The sequence below is a fragment of the Equus caballus genome, chromosome 5 (assembly GCF_041296265.1).
Source record: "Equus caballus isolate H_3958 breed thoroughbred chromosome 5, TB-T2T, whole genome shotgun sequence".
Taxonomy (NCBI): domain Eukaryota; kingdom Metazoa; phylum Chordata; class Mammalia; order Perissodactyla; family Equidae; genus Equus; species Equus caballus.
This window is the reverse complement of record NC_091688.1, coordinates 23,681,975-23,698,431: the sequence shown is the minus strand read 5'-3', so window position 1 is coordinate 23,698,431 and position 16,457 is coordinate 23,681,975. Positions and strand designations below refer to the sequence as shown.

Genomic DNA, 16,457 nt, shown 5'->3' with positions numbered 1-16,457 from the left:
CTAGGGCAACCACCTCTTCTTTTTCCTTTTCTCTCTGCCTGGTTGTCTCCAAAACTGAGGCAGGGCTCTCCAAAGTCAGTGCTCAATGTTTCTGACCAGAGAAGCAGAATCTTCTAGCTCTGTTCACCCCCAAAGGACCTCTTGGGTTGGCCAACAGACCTGCAGGCACGGGCATGGCTGTTTAGCTTGCCTCTGTCACGCCAAGGAATGACAGGCATGACTACTCTCGGGGGGAGGGGAAGCCACTCATCCTCCTCTGGTCTCCGCCCTTCTGCCACCATCACAGCCCCAGCCCTTCCCTCTCTGAACTGAGCTGCCTTTGCTCCTTTGAGCAGGGGAGGGGGGCCTCTAGTCTAGAGGCTCTTCTATACCCATTTCTGGACCAGTCTTGCCCCCGACATCCCAGCCCGGGAGTCTCAACAGGGCATTTGTGCTCACGGATGGCTTGATTTGGCTACAGTAATCACGCCCTGAAGAGGATTAATGAGCTTCCCAGGCCTGTTGGGTGACTCTGCCTTGGGAAGCCGTCCAATCCAGAGCTTGGTCTAAACCCACAGTGCAGCATGCTTCACTATGAGTCAGAGCTGACAAATGCTGAAATTACTACCACTGTATTCCTCGGAATGACAAACTCTCCCAAATGCTATCACTGTAGACTTCCTTCCACAGCAAGGCTTTGCTCTGCAAGTCAGCTATAGCCCCAGGACTTTGAGCTTCCCTTGAGTTTCTTTTTGTGTCAGTTCTCAATTATTCCTACTAGGGAACACAGTAATGGTTTGGAGAATCTAAAGGGACAGATTATCTAAAAATAATTGAAATAATTTAAATTTGTCTCTGGAAAGTGTTAAGTGATTTATTTGTTTTAGGCAGAGTATTTGCCTTCCTAATGGCACTTAATTAATGGTAATGAGAGAAAGAAATGGCGTTCTATCATCGCAGATTAGTTAGGTCTGGATGTGGGAGAGAAAAGGAGAGCCTGTGGGGCAGGGTTATAAAACAATATGCTCAACATTCACAGTGGCCAGAGATACCCCCACTCACTTCTTACATGTCCAGGGAATTACGTGAGGTCAGTGCTTTTGCTTCCAGGGGTAGGTTCATACATCTTGCTGTCTTCCCATTGCTATGGAGAGGTCCGCCATCTTGGGAGCAACAGAGGAGCAAATCAGGCAGAGAAAGAAGTACTTCTTATGTCCAGGAAGTTGGGAGCTGTACCCTAAAATAAAAAAGAGTAGGATAAATTCTCCTCTTCCAGCAAATATGGGAAGGTCCCCTTGAGAGAGTAGGCTTTCAGCAGCCCATAGATGGCCAACTCCCTCTTGCCCTTTCCAGAATCCTAGAACTGTTAGCCCTGAACATGAGGACGCAAGACTCCAGTAAGCAGAGAAGGGAACAAGGCAGGTGGATAGGGTGAGAACTGTACAGGATTCAGACTCAGAAGAAAAGGATTGCCTCTTCTTGGCTATGGGATCTTGGGCAAGTTATTTAATTGCTCTGACTCTCAGTGTACTCACCTGAAAAAATTAAAACAACAACAATAATGAGTAACTAGTTTACGGATGAATGGCGGCTAAATAACAATATTTTGGAGAGTATTTTGGAAGCTGTAAAGTCCTGTGCAAATTTTAGTTATTACTATAACCGTGACTGGCTCAGTGAGACCCATCCACAGTCCTGGAAAGTCAACTCAATGGACATGCCACCTTAGAGTTTGAAGGACCATGTTGAGTACATAAGGGGTATATTCAGGTGTGTACTTAATCATTGCTATTCTCATTCTGACATAGGGAGACATAGCACAAGAATCCAGAGTAAGACTAACTGCCTTCCTGCACGTAGTCTTTTCTCGTTTTCCTCACATTTGGTTGAATTTGTTAATGATTCTAGATCTCAGCCTCTTCAGAAATGCTTGGCCGTAGAACTACCATCTACTTTGGAAGCCAGGTTGGAATCTGCCCAGACTCTCAGTAAGAGGGTACTTCCCTTATCTAAGATCCTTTCTTCAATGGATAGGGAGATGGTGGGGAGATGGGGCATTGGGGAAGACTAATTGGTGGTGGGGGGACGGTGTATGTGTGTGTGTAATAGCTACTGCTCGTCTTCAGCTTTCTCGGAGAACTACCTTCTTCTCCATTGAGGAAAGAAAAGAAGAATCATGATTGAAGTGTCAGGTTGTCAGGATATCCTGAGTTTTCCTCCCCTGGTCTGAACTCTCGTTCCCAACTCTCAATTTGTCCCTTTCTTTCTTTTGACCATTGCTCCCACCCCTGGCTTTAGTGTTTCTGTTCTCTTGTCCTCCTATCTTAAAGCCACAGGGCCTCTGGGATCAACTGGCAGACTCCTTTAGAGGAAAATGGAATATGTGCTCTGGGACCAGTGAGGTAACTTGCAGGCTCTCAGTGTTGCTGAGAAAAAGGAGCAACAAGTTCACCTGGATGTTTCCACATGGCCTACTCTCATTTGAGGTTAAGTCTGGCTATTCCTAAGTCTTGACAAACATACTCCTAACCTGTCCAAATCCAATGGAATCTTAATCCTCATTCTACATGTAGCTTCATTCCACTACAATTAGTCCTTCAACTCACAACCTTTAGTTATCCTTCAACTACCCATCAGCCACCTGCAAGTGCTTCCTGTTCTTCATGGTAACTAAGTAAATGGCAGATTGTCTTCAGTGAACATAATGTTTCTAAAGATAGAATTCTTAATAAGAATTTAGTAAGTCAGGAATCTTCAAAAGTTTCATATCCTGTCTTAGGTCAGGTTCCCTAGTGGGAAATCTTGATGTGGGGATTCTTGTGCAGGTGATGTTTATGAGAAGTGCTCTAGAAGAAACTTGAAAGGGAGGGAGGGGAACAGGATAATGAAAGAGAAGAAGCTAAACAGGAATGTGGCCTCAGGAGAAATGTGGCCTCAACCTGGTCCTTCTGGGAGCTCTGGGGAGTATAAATGGCACCGCAGAGTTTGTCAAGGAGGTGGGTGTTTTTATATCCCCATACCAGCCAGTCACTAGCTGTAGGCTGTGGAGAGTGTTGTTCTCAGGCATCTGGGGAGGAGGCTCCTGTCATCCAAGGTGTGAGTCGTCAGCAGCCCCCACAGCAGCTGGTGGAAGGACGCCCCTGACTGTAAAAGGAATCCCAGGGGTCCAACGGCCTCTGCTACATACCGTCTGACACTTTAATCCCAGTCCTGGAATTCTGCCATATTGAAATACTTCTAAGTATAGAAAACAAACAAAGATGTTTATTGGTGTGTCATTTATGATAAAACATTTTAAAATGCACAAACCTGGGGCCAGCCCAGTGGCACAGCAGTTAAGCACACACATTCCACTTTGGTGGCCTGGGGTTCACCGGTTCAGATCCCCGGTGCAGACCTATGCACCACTTGTCAAGCCATGCTGTGGCAGGCATCCCACATATAAAGTAGAGGAAGGTGGGCATGGAGCTAGTCTTCCTCAGCAAAAAGAGGAGGATTGGTGGCAGATGTTAGCTCAGGGCTAATCTTCCTCAAAAAAAAGCAAAAACTTGAAGTTTCAACAGGGCAAGAATAAGTCAATTATGTAATGGTATAATTAAGTAAATAAATTATGCACTCGCATGGCGTTCTTTGTCCCACAAAGGCTTGGCCCCTGACTACCTGCCTGATTTTATCTGGAACCACTTTCCCCACTTGCTCGTTATCCTCTAATCAAACTGGTCTCCCCTCTGTGCCTCCCACACGCCAGGCTTGCCACTTTCCCAGGGCTCTTGCCCTCATGTTCTTTCTGCCCAGAACACTCCTGCACATGGCTGCTCCTAAACTCCTTCAGGACTTAGATCTCATATCTTCCCTCAGAGAGGACTTCCCTAAACACCATCTTCAGTAGCTACCCTTGTCACTCTCCAACATATTGCCGTCTTGTACAGCTCTTATTACTCTGTGTTTTGCTCATTTATTTCTTGTCTTTGGCCTGTCTTCCCTCCCCTTAGAGTAAAAGCACCCAGGGAGTGGCGATCTTACCTGTTTTGTCCACTGCTTTATCCAGAGCCTGGAGCATAGGAGTTACTCAGTTGATGGCTGTTCAATAAGTGAATTAATGGACTCCCAGTTTAAAATGATGTTTACCAAAATCATGAAATAAAATGAAAAAATGACAAAAATCTGCTAAGTGAAGACATCATGATGTAAAATGTCATATATTATATATTTAAATATGCATTAAGAGAACTTCTGTTTCTGGCCATGATGGAGTTAACAAAGACTCCAAGGATTTACTCTCTTACCTTAAACAACTAAAAATCTGGACAAACTATGAGGCAATGGTTTCAGACCTTAGACAATAGTCAGTACAGGCTTGTGGTTCCTGAAAGAAAGGGGGAAAAAAAAAAATAAGGTCAGTCCTATGATTGCTTGAGCTGACTATCTGGAGATGGTTTCTAGGCTGCAGCATTGGGAAGGGGAACTCAAACAGAGCCTGGTGGCCTCACTGGATTGAGAGATAGGAGTTCAGAGAAGCCAAGATGGCTGGAGTTTGAGAGGCAGCATATTAGAGAGGAGGGACCCGCCCAGAGAGCGAGCTCCAAAGATGTGCAGATTGAGCCTTTGGCTGAGTACTGATCTGTGCATGTGAGAGAAAGCTACATAAATCTGGGCAGGGACCAGGGGAGACACACAACACTGGAAAGCAAGAGCCCTCAAAATTCCTGGAGCTCATGGAATTCTGTTCCCATTAGCCAGAGTGGAAAGACTTCATAACACACAGAGCATCAGGTAGAGTCCTCAGAAGGGCATTGTCAGAGTAGTGGGGCTAAATTAGCCCAGAGACTCACTGTTGCTCAGGAACCACCCTAACAAAGCTTAAAGCAAGCCTCACAGGAATCAAACTGCTGTCGGCAACTTAACTGCCTGCCAGAACAAGTAGAGCACCATTTAAAGAACTACAGCAAAATCCAGTGCCCAAGAAGGTAAAATTCACAATATCCTGCAACCAAGCAAAACTTGCCAAGCACGCATCAAGATGGGAAGATACGATCCACAACCAAGAGAAAAATCAATCCATAGAAACAGACCCAGGAATGACAGAGATGATGGATTTAGCAGACAAGAACTTTAAAACACCTATTAGAAAAGTGCCTCACATGCTTAGGGAGACAGAGGAAAACCTTAACACAATGAAGGAAGAAATGGAAGATACGAAAGATCCAAATGAAAGTTCTAGAGGTGAAAAATGCAATATTTGAAATGAAAAATGCTTTGAATGGGATTAAGAGCAAATGAGATAATGCAGAAGAAAGGACCAGTGAATTGAAGACATTGCAGTAGAAACTGTCCAAAGAAAAAAGACTTAAAAAAAAAAAAAGATCTTCAGTTACCTGTGAGACAATATCAAGGGGTGGAACACACCTGTAATTTGAGTCCCAGGAGAGAGAGAAAAAAATTTTGAAAAAATAATGGCTGAAAATTTCCCAAAATTGATGAAAACTATAAACTCACAGATACAAGAAGCTCAATAAAATCCAAACAGAACAAACATAAAGTCCCATCAAGGGACATCATAATCAAATTGCTAAAAACTAGTGACAAAGATGAAAATGGTCAGAGGAAAACGACAATGTACAGAGGAACAAAGACAAGAATGATAGCATTTTTCTTCCCAGAATCTTTGCAAGTTAGAGAGAGTGGAGCAATATCTTTACTGTACTGAAAATGAAAACCGTCAACCTAGAATTCTATACTCTATGAAAATATCTTTCAGAAACAAAAGCAGAATAAATATTGTTTTCCAGACAAAGAAGAGCCAAAAGAATGTGTTGCCAGTAGACCTGCACTAGAAGAAATGTTAAAGGAAATTCTTCAGGCAGAAGGTGATGAAAATTTGGATCTACATAAAAGAACAAAGATATGATAAATAGCAGAAATGGTAAATCGCAGGGTAAAAATAAAAGAAAATTTTCTTGCTTTTAAATCTCTTTAAAATATAATTGGGGGCTGGCCAATTAAGTTAAGCAGTTAAGTGTGCATGTTCCGCTTTGGCGGCCCGGGGTTCACCGGTTCTGATCCTGGGTGCGGACATGGCACCAGTTGGCAATCCATGCTGTGGTAGGTGTCCCACATATAAAGTAGAGGAAGATGGGCATGGATGTTAGCTCAGGGCCAGTCTTCCTCAGCAAAAAGAGGAGGATTGGCAGCAGATGTTAGCTCAGGGCTAATCTTTCTCAAAAAAAAAAAATATATATATATATAAAATTGATTAATGCAAATATATAATTGCTTAATGCAAAAATAATTACAGTGTATCTTGGGGTTTATAGAATATGTTGAAGTAAACTGTATATAGCACAAAAGATAGGAGGGAAGAAATGGAAGTGTAAGTTTCACTATACATGAAGTGATATAAAATTATAAAGTTATTTGAAGGTAAACTGTGATAAGTTAAAGATGTGTGTTGTAAACCATAGAGAGCAACTACCAAAACAAAAAAATTTTTAAGAGATACAGCTGGTAAGCTAATAGTAGAGATAAAATGAAATCATAAAAAAATGCTCAGTAAATCCAAAAGAAGACAAAGAGGAGAAAAGAAAGAAAGCACAGATGGGATACATAGAAAACAAATAGCTTAAACTGTCCAACCAGTACAGGTGAATAATACGTCTCCCAATTTCCTGATTTGGGTGAAGGAAAGCCACCTGCTTCAGCTAGGCTCACACTGCAGGCTCTCATGTGAAAAGGGAGTTACAGTGTGAATCATGGCTACACCAGACACTCCCCCAGGATAAACTTCCTGAACACTATCCTAAAGGACACCGCTATGGAAAACGCCCTTGGACCTTTACCCAGAAAAGTCTGTCAATCAACCAGCCCATCAGGCAAATAACAGCAATGAGCACCACTTGTGTATAGAGAAGAGCCAGTGTGCCGGGATGGAACAAGAGGGTCCCAAGACCACAGCTGTGCAGAAATAGCTCCCCTGCCAAGGTCTCCTCAAGTGTCAGTCTTCTACCCTCACAGGCACTACAGAGGTGGGGTCACCTGAGCCCACCATGAAAATGCACGTTGAATGGAAGGAAGGCCCCACTTCCATTTGCATGTTAGCATGGATGAGTTAATTAGATTAGCTGGACAATACCTTGGAACCACTAACCCTGGGAGAAAGAACTATTGAGCAGTAAGTTTTCCATGTTGAGGTGAAGCCAGCACCAGCAGGCAAGAAGGTTGTAGCAGGAACAGGGAATTATACTCTGAAGACCAATGTTCCTATTTCAGTCTTGCCCTTCAGACTAGTCCTGATGAGTCTTGTATGGTAGTAGCGTGGTGGTTCCTAATCTTTTTGAGCTGGAGGCACACCTTTGACTATTAGAATTTGGAGTGGCAGGTTTGAAAAAAATTATTGTAATAGTAATAATTCAAAATGACACCAAAGTCAGCAGTGATTTCCCCTGCAGTCATTGCTAGGATATAACACACCCTCATAGCATCTACAACAATCATAGAGAGAGCACCAGTTTTCTCTCCTTTTACATCATTGTGTCACTGTTTAGGAAGAGCCTGTTTATTGCCTCCCCAACATCTCTTGCATAATCCTGAGACAAACATCTCTTGTGTTCCAGTCAACACAGAAGATTTTTTTGGTTTTCAGGTTTTGGTGGGTTTGTGTGTGTGTGTGTGTCTGTGTAGGGCATGGGGAAATTTCCAGCTCCGTGTTGTACCATTCCTCTTTCTAAAGAAAGTTTGCATTCTCTCTCTGTTCCCTGTGGTGTGATCTGCTTGACTCAGCATTCTGACATATGCTGAATCCTCAGTTGTAGCAAAAAATTAACTTCATGCATTAACTTTATTTGGCAGTGCCCCGTGAAAGTATCAACAGGAGCAGAGAGTAAATAGGAAATAAGGTTCTAGCCCCAGGAAATTCAACTCGATTCAATGGAGGCCAGCTAAACACCTGCCACATCCAAGGCCCTGAGCCTGACAGGGTCACACAGGGTGGGCCTCTGTCACCAGCAGCAGCTCTTCAGCCTTTAGCATATCACTGGGCTGGGGCAGGACCAGTTAAAAGTGAGGAAACCACCCATGTACGTCAGAGATATGTTTTCTCTTTTTTCCCTTTGGAATGATGTTCTTGGGAGTTCTTTGCCAGGAAGTTGGTCACTTCCTGCCCCAACGATGAGGTTTCCGAAAGGCATAAATATCTTCTCTTGCCACATGGAAGTGGTGGAAACTGCCTCCACACGCCAGAAGGCAGGCTTTGAGGAGGGTGCTTTCCAGCATCAGGAAAGGGGATCGTGTCAAGGAGCTTGGGGACAGGAGGCAGCAGCTGCAGGAGAAGCAGCATGGGCTCGCCAAGTGGGCTTGAGGGCTGAGGGCAAAGGGCAAAAGAACCTGGAAAAGCAGCAAGTCTGCTGGAGAAACTGCCAGAAGAAATGTGCTGAGAGTGTGGAGAAGCACATGGGAGAAAAGAGTGAAGTAAATGATGAGGAAGAATAAGAAAATGTGTTTGAGTCTGCAGAAAGAACAGAAATCCCTAAGAGAAATGTCCATAACTGGTCAGTGAGAGACGCAAAGTTAGCCACATGCAGGAAGGGGTCACAGGGTACAAGAAGGGGAAGAAAATGCCAACTGGTAGGGCTGAAAACTGTAACACTTACCTGATCATGCTAGACTGAAGAACCCCCCAAAGTGTGGGCATTGATGCCACATTCAAGTTTGTATTACACAGACATTATTTTTGTGTGACTTGAATGTGTACTAAGTTCTATTGGTAATTTATTCATGGGAGTGATTAAATTATTCTCAAATATATCTTTTTTGGCTAAAAGTATTAGTCTGCCCAGGCAAGAGGGACCTCTGCCTTGGACCCATGCTTTAGAGCTTTACTATTCAAAGTATGATCCTCGTACAAGCAGCATTGGCATCACCTGGGAGCTTGTTAGAAATGCAAAATCTCAGGCCCCACCCCCAGACCCACCAAATAAGATCCCAGGTGATTCACATGCATATTAAAGGCTGAGAAATGTGTTTCCTCCAGCTGCATCTCTCCTCACTGGATGAAGAATCCTCAGGGCCAAGGAGATTTGGCCACCCAGAGCCCACCTCCCCTTCTAGACCATGCTCCAGGTATTTGGGACACCAGAATCCTCTGCACAAATGGCTCTCCCTGATTCTTCCTCCAGGGCCGGTGTGACATTTCCTGAGGTACATCCTCCCAAGGCCAACCTCACTGCCAGTGTGAGATCTCTGGACCTGAAAGGTGGCCTCAGGGCAGCTGTTTGCAGATGTGGACACAGGTTGGACCACAGGCTGGAATACCCACAGTCTTGCACATGAGGCCCCTCAGAGAGAGCCAAGAGCAGGAAGCGAAGCACAGACGGATGAAGGGGGGAATGGGAGTCATCCTTTCCTGCACCACCCCATTCCAGCACAGAACTCCAAGGAGTTTAAGAATTCTGCATTTGGGGCCAGCCCAGTGGCACAGTGGTTACGTTCACCCATTCCACTTCGGTGGCCTGGGGTTTGCCAGTTTGGATCCCAGGTGTGGACCTGTGCACTGCTTGTCAAGCCATGCTGTGGTAGGCGTCCCACATATAAAGTAGAGGAAGATGGGGATGGATATTAGCTCATGGCCAGTCTTCCTCAGCAAAAAGAGGAGGATTGGCAGCAGTTAGCTCAGGGCTAATCTTCCTCAAAAAAAATAAAGAAAGAATTTTGCATTTGAAATTGTCCTTTCCAGGTCATTATGAAGGTATATTTGTCAAGGTAGGAGAATAAAACATATTTTATTTAACAATTTATTCTCTCAAGGCATAACTTTTAAATTTAGATGTATGTACATGGGACTCCATGTGTGCTTTTGCATGTACCCCACAAATGTTTTTGTTTTACCCAAAATGCACACATCTGCAGAGAGCCAAATGACCATCCTGATATCAACTGGTTCCCAGGCAGGGCAAGACTGTACCTGAATGGATCTGTCTATGGCCCACCTACCCAGTTGGTAATAAAAGGGAAGAAATATGCCTCATAACTTGAAAAGGGGTGTTGTAAAAAAGAAAATACAGATTCTAGAAGGTAGAGGAAAAATAGATCAAGAACCAACTACTATGCAACTTGAAAAATGCTATACCAGAGGTATAAGTAGAATATCCTGTTAGCCCAGAGGAGACAGACATTGCTGCAGCCAGGGAAGTTTCCATTGTGAAAGCTGAACTTCCAGGATGAAGGGTTTTTAGCAGGGGCCATTTTGGTGGAAACAAGGTAGAGCTCAGTCTGATTGGAGGACCGAATGTCTAAAGAAAGTTCTGAGAGCCAAGTCTGCAGAGTTGGGAGAGAGAAGGCTGTGGAGGGTCTTTATTTAGAAGATCAATATTTCTCAAACTGCCCTGCAGCCATCTACATGCCATGAGAGGTTACAGGATGTTATCAATATTTGTCTTCCAAAATTTATTTAAATGTATATATATAAAGATATTATGTGGAACAACCTTGAATCAACACATGAAAAAAAATTAATTTAGACACAGACTTTGTACCCTTTCAAAAATATCATAGACTTAAAAGTTAAACACAGGGGCCAGCCCCATGGTGAAGTGGCTATGTTCGCACACTCCACTTCAGCAACCAGGGGTTCACTGGTTCGGATCCTGGATGCAGACCTATACACCTCCTCATCAGGCCATGCTGTGGAGGCATCCCACATGGAGTGGGTGGAATGACTTACAACTGGAATATACAACTATGTAATGGGGCTTTGGGGAGAAAAAAACGGGGGGAGAAGATTGGCAACAGATGTTAGCTCAGGGCCAATCTTCCTCACACGCACACAAAAAAGTTAAACACAAAACTAACAAACTCCTAGAAGATAACATAAGAGAAAACATAGATGACCTTGGTATGGCAATTACTTTTTAGATACAACACCAAAGGTATGATTTAGGAAAGAAAGAACTGATGAGCTGGAGTTCACCAAAATTAAAAACTTCCATTCTGTGAATAAAATGTCAAGAGAATAAGACAAGCCACAGACTGGGAGAAAATATTTGCAAAAGATACATCTTATGAAGAACTTTTATCCAAAATATGCAATAAACGCTTAAAACTCAACAATAAGAAAAATGTCAAGATAGTGGCATAGGTGGACTCTGAACTCACCTCCTCTCACAGACACAACAAAGTTACAACTACTCTGAGAACAATTACCCCTGAGAGAGAACTGAAAACTGGATAAAAAGAACCTCCACAACAAGAGACAGTCCTGACTAAGATGGAAGACGCAGAAATTCCTTTTTGGAGAGAAAAAAGGCCACTTTCGCAAGCCATGGCACTTCACAGCTGGGCAGGAGAAATCCTAAGGTACACAGCCTACCCTGGAGGAGTGGAGGACCTGAGAAGAGGAGCATTACCACTATAAGCATCCTTTGGACTCAGCACAACCAAGACGAATATCATAATATCTGTCTTTGCTGGCTACTAACAACAACAAGAAATATCCCCAGAAAAGCGATAGGACATGAGGGGGAAAAAGCCAGCCCTTAAAGGGCCCATGCACAAATTCACCTGTTTCAGAAAGCAACCTAAAATCACCAGAAAGAAAGGTGCACAGTCCTTTGATGAAAAGGTACTCACCTAATAGGCTCTGAGTGCATCTCGGAGAAGTGAGACCTCTCCAGGGACTGAGACATTGGCAGCAGCCATTATTGTGACCTAGTACAGGTGTGCTGACACAAACACTGGCAGAAGCCTTTGGAGTTCTTCCCCTGGCTAGTTAGCCCCGAGTCTGCCCCACCCAATAGAGCACAGATTTAATCCAGCTCAGCCAGGCAGGCAGCCTGCCCTTGGGGCTGGCCCCACCCAAGAGTAAGTTCTCAAGAAACTTGTGGGCCTGCATAGGCTGTGAGCCTGGATCCTCTGCAGCCAGGCAAGTAGGCCCACCTCTGTGGGGCAGGGCATGCATGAGGAGCAAGTGGAGTGTGTGGGGTGTTGGTGGAGTGTGTAGGGCCTCTGCAGTGGGGCATCTGGGTCTGCTTCAGGGGGTTGGGGTGCATGCACAGGGCAGGACTGTGTTGACACTGTGTGTGGCCCTCTGGGCAATGGGGCTTGTCAGCTGCAGAAGACCTGTGCTTCTCAAACAGCCACATAGGGGATTGGCCCCACCTTCCAAAGCCTGAAACATTTGGGTGCTCTCATACCTGGGACCAACCCTGCTCAGCTGCAATCCTGAGAGAGCTGACAACAGCCTTGCAGCCTGGAGGCCTACAGAAATTGTAAGCCCCTGAGCCTAGCAACCAGCCACACTGGTGGCCTACTCACTTAGCAGAAAACCTGCAACAGGATTATTCTATTAGACCTTGAAGCAAACTGTGCTGGGGCTACCCACACCCAGTAAAGTGACTGAAGTGTCCACAGCAGCCACACACAGCTGAGCATTACAACCAGCCAGCCAGGAGGACAACCTAGCCTCCCTAGGCATCTGAAGCAAGAGCAATCCTGCCACAACAGAAGGACATATGTAGCCCACAGGGATCACTCCTGGAACATTTGGAACTGATGATGAGAGGGAAGCACATTGCTAGGCCTCATAAGGCATCTCTTACTTAAGGCCACCTCTCCAAGATCAGGAGACATAGCTGACCCACCTAATACACAGATATAAGCACAGAGAAAGAGGCAAAATGAGGCAGCAAAGGAGTATGTTCCAAGTAAGGGAACAAGACAAAACCCCAGAAAAAGAACTAAACGAAACAAAAATAAACAATCTACCTGACAAAGTGTTCAAACAAAAAGTCATAAGGATGCTCAATGATCTTGGGAGAAGAATGGATGAACTTAGTGAGAATGGCAACAAAGAATTTGAAAATATAAAAAAGAACCAATCAGAAATGAAGAATACAATATTGGAAATGAAAAATTCGCTAGAGGGATTCAATAGCAGAGTAGGTGATACAGAAGAATGGATCAGCAAGCTGGACGAAAGACTAGAGGAGATCACCCAAGTTGAACCAATAAAAGAAAAAAGAATTAAAAAGAATGAGAACAGTTTAAGGGACCTCTGCAACAACATCAAGTGCACTAACATTTGTATTATAAGTGTCCCAGAAGGAGAAGAGATAGACAAAGGAGCAGAGAACCTATTTGAGGAAATAACAGCTGAAAACTTTCCTAACCTAAAGAAGGAAACAGACATCTAGGTATAGGAAGCACAGAGAGCACCAAACATGATGAACCCAAAGAGGCCCACACAAAGACGCATTATAATTAAAATGTCAAGAATTAAAGATAAAGAGAGAATCCTAAAAGCCACAAGAGAAAGGCAACAAGTGACATACAAAGGAAACCCCATAAGGCTATCAGCTGACTTCTCAGCAGAAACCTTACTGGCTAGAAGGGAGTGGCATGATATATTTAAAGTGCTTAAAGGAAAAAACCTACAGCCAAGAATACTCTACTGGTGAGGTTATCATTCAGAATGGAAGGAGAGAGAAAAAGTTTCCCAGACAAGCAAAAATTAAAGGAGTTTATCACCAAGAAACCAGTTTTACAAAAAATGCTAAAGGGACTTATTTAAGTGGGAAAGAGTAGCCCACAAATAGGAATAAGAAAATTACAAAAAAAAAAAAAAGGCAATAAAATCACTTGTAAAGGCAAAAATACAATAAAGTAGCAGATCAACCACCTATGAAGATAATACGAAGGTTAAAAGACATAAGTACTAAAGTTACCTATTTCCATGAGAAGAGGATAACAGATAAAAAGAGGTTAGATATGATATCAAAAACATAAAAAGTGGGAAGAGGGGAGTAAAAGAGTAGAGCTTTTAGAAAGAGGTCAAACTAAAGAGACTATCAACTTAATATAGATTGCTATATACATAGGTTATTATATATGAACCTCCTGTTAATCACAAACCAGAAACCCATTATAAATACACAAATAATTAAGAGAAAGGAACCTGACATAATACTAAAGAAAGCCATCAGATCACAAGGGAAGAGAGCAAGAGAAGAAGAAAGGAACAGAGAAGAGGTATTAAAACACCCAGGAAAAAAGTAACAAAATGGCAATAAGTACAAACTTATCAATAGCTACTTTAAATGTCAAAGGACTAAATGCTCCAATCAAAAGGCATAGGATGGGTAACTGGATTAAAAAACAAGACCCATATATGTACTGCATACAAGAGGCACACTTCAGACCTAAAGGCACTAACAAAATGAAAGTAAAGGGGTAGAAAAAGATACTCCAGGCAAATGGCAATGAAAATAAAGCTGAGGTAGCAATACTTATATCAGACAAAATAGACTTTAAAACAATAACTGTAACAAGAGACTAAGAAGGCCATTACATAAGGATAAAGGGAACAATCCAACAAGAGGATATAACACTTGTAAATATCTATGCACCCAACATAGGAGCACCTAAATATATACAGCAACTATTAGCAGACATAAGAGGAGAAATTGACAGTAACACAATAATAGGAGGGGACTTTAACACTCTGCTTACATCAATGGATAGATCACCCAAATAGAAGATCAATAAGGAAACTTTGGCTTTGAACGACACAATAGACCACATGGACTTAGTAGATATATACAGAACATTTGATCCAAAAACTGCAGAATACAAATTCTTTTCAAATGCACATGGAACATTCTCCAGTACTGATCACATATTAGGGCCACAAAACAAGTCTCAATAAATTTAAGAAGATTGAAATAATACCAAGCATCTTTTCTCACCACAAAGGTATGAAACTAGAAATCAACTACAGGAAGAAAATCTGAAAAGCCACAAATATGTGGAGATTAAACAGGCAAGAAAAAAAAAAATAAAAGGGATCCAAATTTGAAAGGAAGAAGTGAAACTGTCACTATTTGCAGATGACATGATTTATATATAGAAAACTCTAAAGAATCCACCAAAAAACTTTTAGAAATAGTAAATGAATACTGTAAAGTTGCAGGATACAAAATCAACATACAAAAATCAGTTTCATTTCTATACAGTAACAACGAAATAGCAGAAAAAGAAATTAAGAATATGATCCCATTTACAATTGCAACAAAAATAATAAAATACCTAGGGGGGCTGGCCTGGTGGTGTAGTGGTCAAGTTTGTGCACTCTGCTTTGGCAGCCCAGGGTTTGAAGGTTCAGATCCCGGGCATGGAACCTACACACCACTCATCAAACCATGTTGTGGTGGCATCTCACATAAAATAGAGGAAGATTGGCACACATGTTATGTCAGTGACAATCTTCCTCAAGCAAAAAGGGGAAGATTGGCAACAAATGTTAGTTCAGGGCCAATCTTCCTCACAAAAAAAATTAAATTAAATTAAATTTTTAAAAAATACCTAGGAATAAACTTATCCAAAGAGGTGAAAGATCTGTACACTGAAAACTATAAAATACTGTTGAAAGAAATTGACGAAGACACAAAGAAATGGAAAGATATTCCGTGCTCTTGGTTTGGAAGAATTAACATAGTTAAAATGCCCACACTTCCTAAAGCAATTTACAGATTCAGTGCAATCCCTATCAAAGTTCCAACAACACTTTTCACAGAAATAGAACAAAGAATCCTAAAATTATATGGAGCAACAAAAAACCTCGAATAACCAAAGGAACGCTAAAAAGAACAAAGCTGGAGGTATCACACTCCCTGATTTCAAAATATGCTACAAATCTATGGTAATCAAAACTGCATTGTACTGGCACAAAAACAGACACACAGATCAATGTAACAGAATCGAGAGCCCAGAAATAAACCCACACATCTGTGGACAGCTAATTTTTGACAAGGGAGCCAAGAACATACAACGGAGAAAGGAAAGTCTCTTCAATAAATGGTGTTGGAAAAAGTGGACAGCCACATGCAAAAGAATGAAAGTAGACCATTATCTTACACCGTAGTACACAAAAATTAACTCAAAATGAATTAAAGACTTGAGTGTAAGACCTGAAACCATGAAACTTCTAGAAAACATAAGCAGTATGCTCTTCAACATCAGTCTTAACAGCATATTTTCAAGTACCACGCCTGACTAGGCATGCGAAACAATAGAAAAAATAAACAAAAGGGACTACATCAAACTAAAAAGATTCTGCACAGCAAAGGAAACTATCAACAAAATGAAAAGAAAACCTAACAATTGGGAGTAGATATTTGCAAACCATGTATCTCATAAGGGGTTAATATCCGAACTATGTAAAGAACTCATACATTTCAACAATAAAAAACTAACAACTCAATTAAAAAATGGGCAAAAGATCTGAACAGATATTTCTCCAAAGAAGATATACAGATGGCCAACAGGCACGTGAAAGGATGTTCAATATCATTAACTATCAGGGAAATGCAAATCAAAACTACAATGAGAAATCACCTCACTCCCATCAGAACGGCTATAATTAACAAGACAGGAAACAACACGCGTTGGAGAAGATGTGGAGAGCAGGGAACTCTTATACACTGCTGGTGGGA

The 16,457-nt window shown here is 42.4% G+C and overlaps 1 long non-coding RNA gene across 1 annotated transcript; it reads right to left on the bottom strand.

The window, feature by feature from the left end:
- Positions 1–827: 827 nt before the first annotated feature.
- On the bottom strand, positions 828–11,751 carry LOC138924030 (uncharacterized). The gene is made up of 4 exons (XR_011438515.1): positions 11,599–11,751; positions 4,003–4,345; positions 3,000–3,216; positions 828–1,216 (listed from the first exon to the last, which is right to left on the bottom strand). It is a non-coding gene; the product is annotated as an uncharacterized lncRNA (long non-coding RNA).
- Between the last annotated feature and the right edge of the window lie 4,706 nt (positions 11,752–16,457).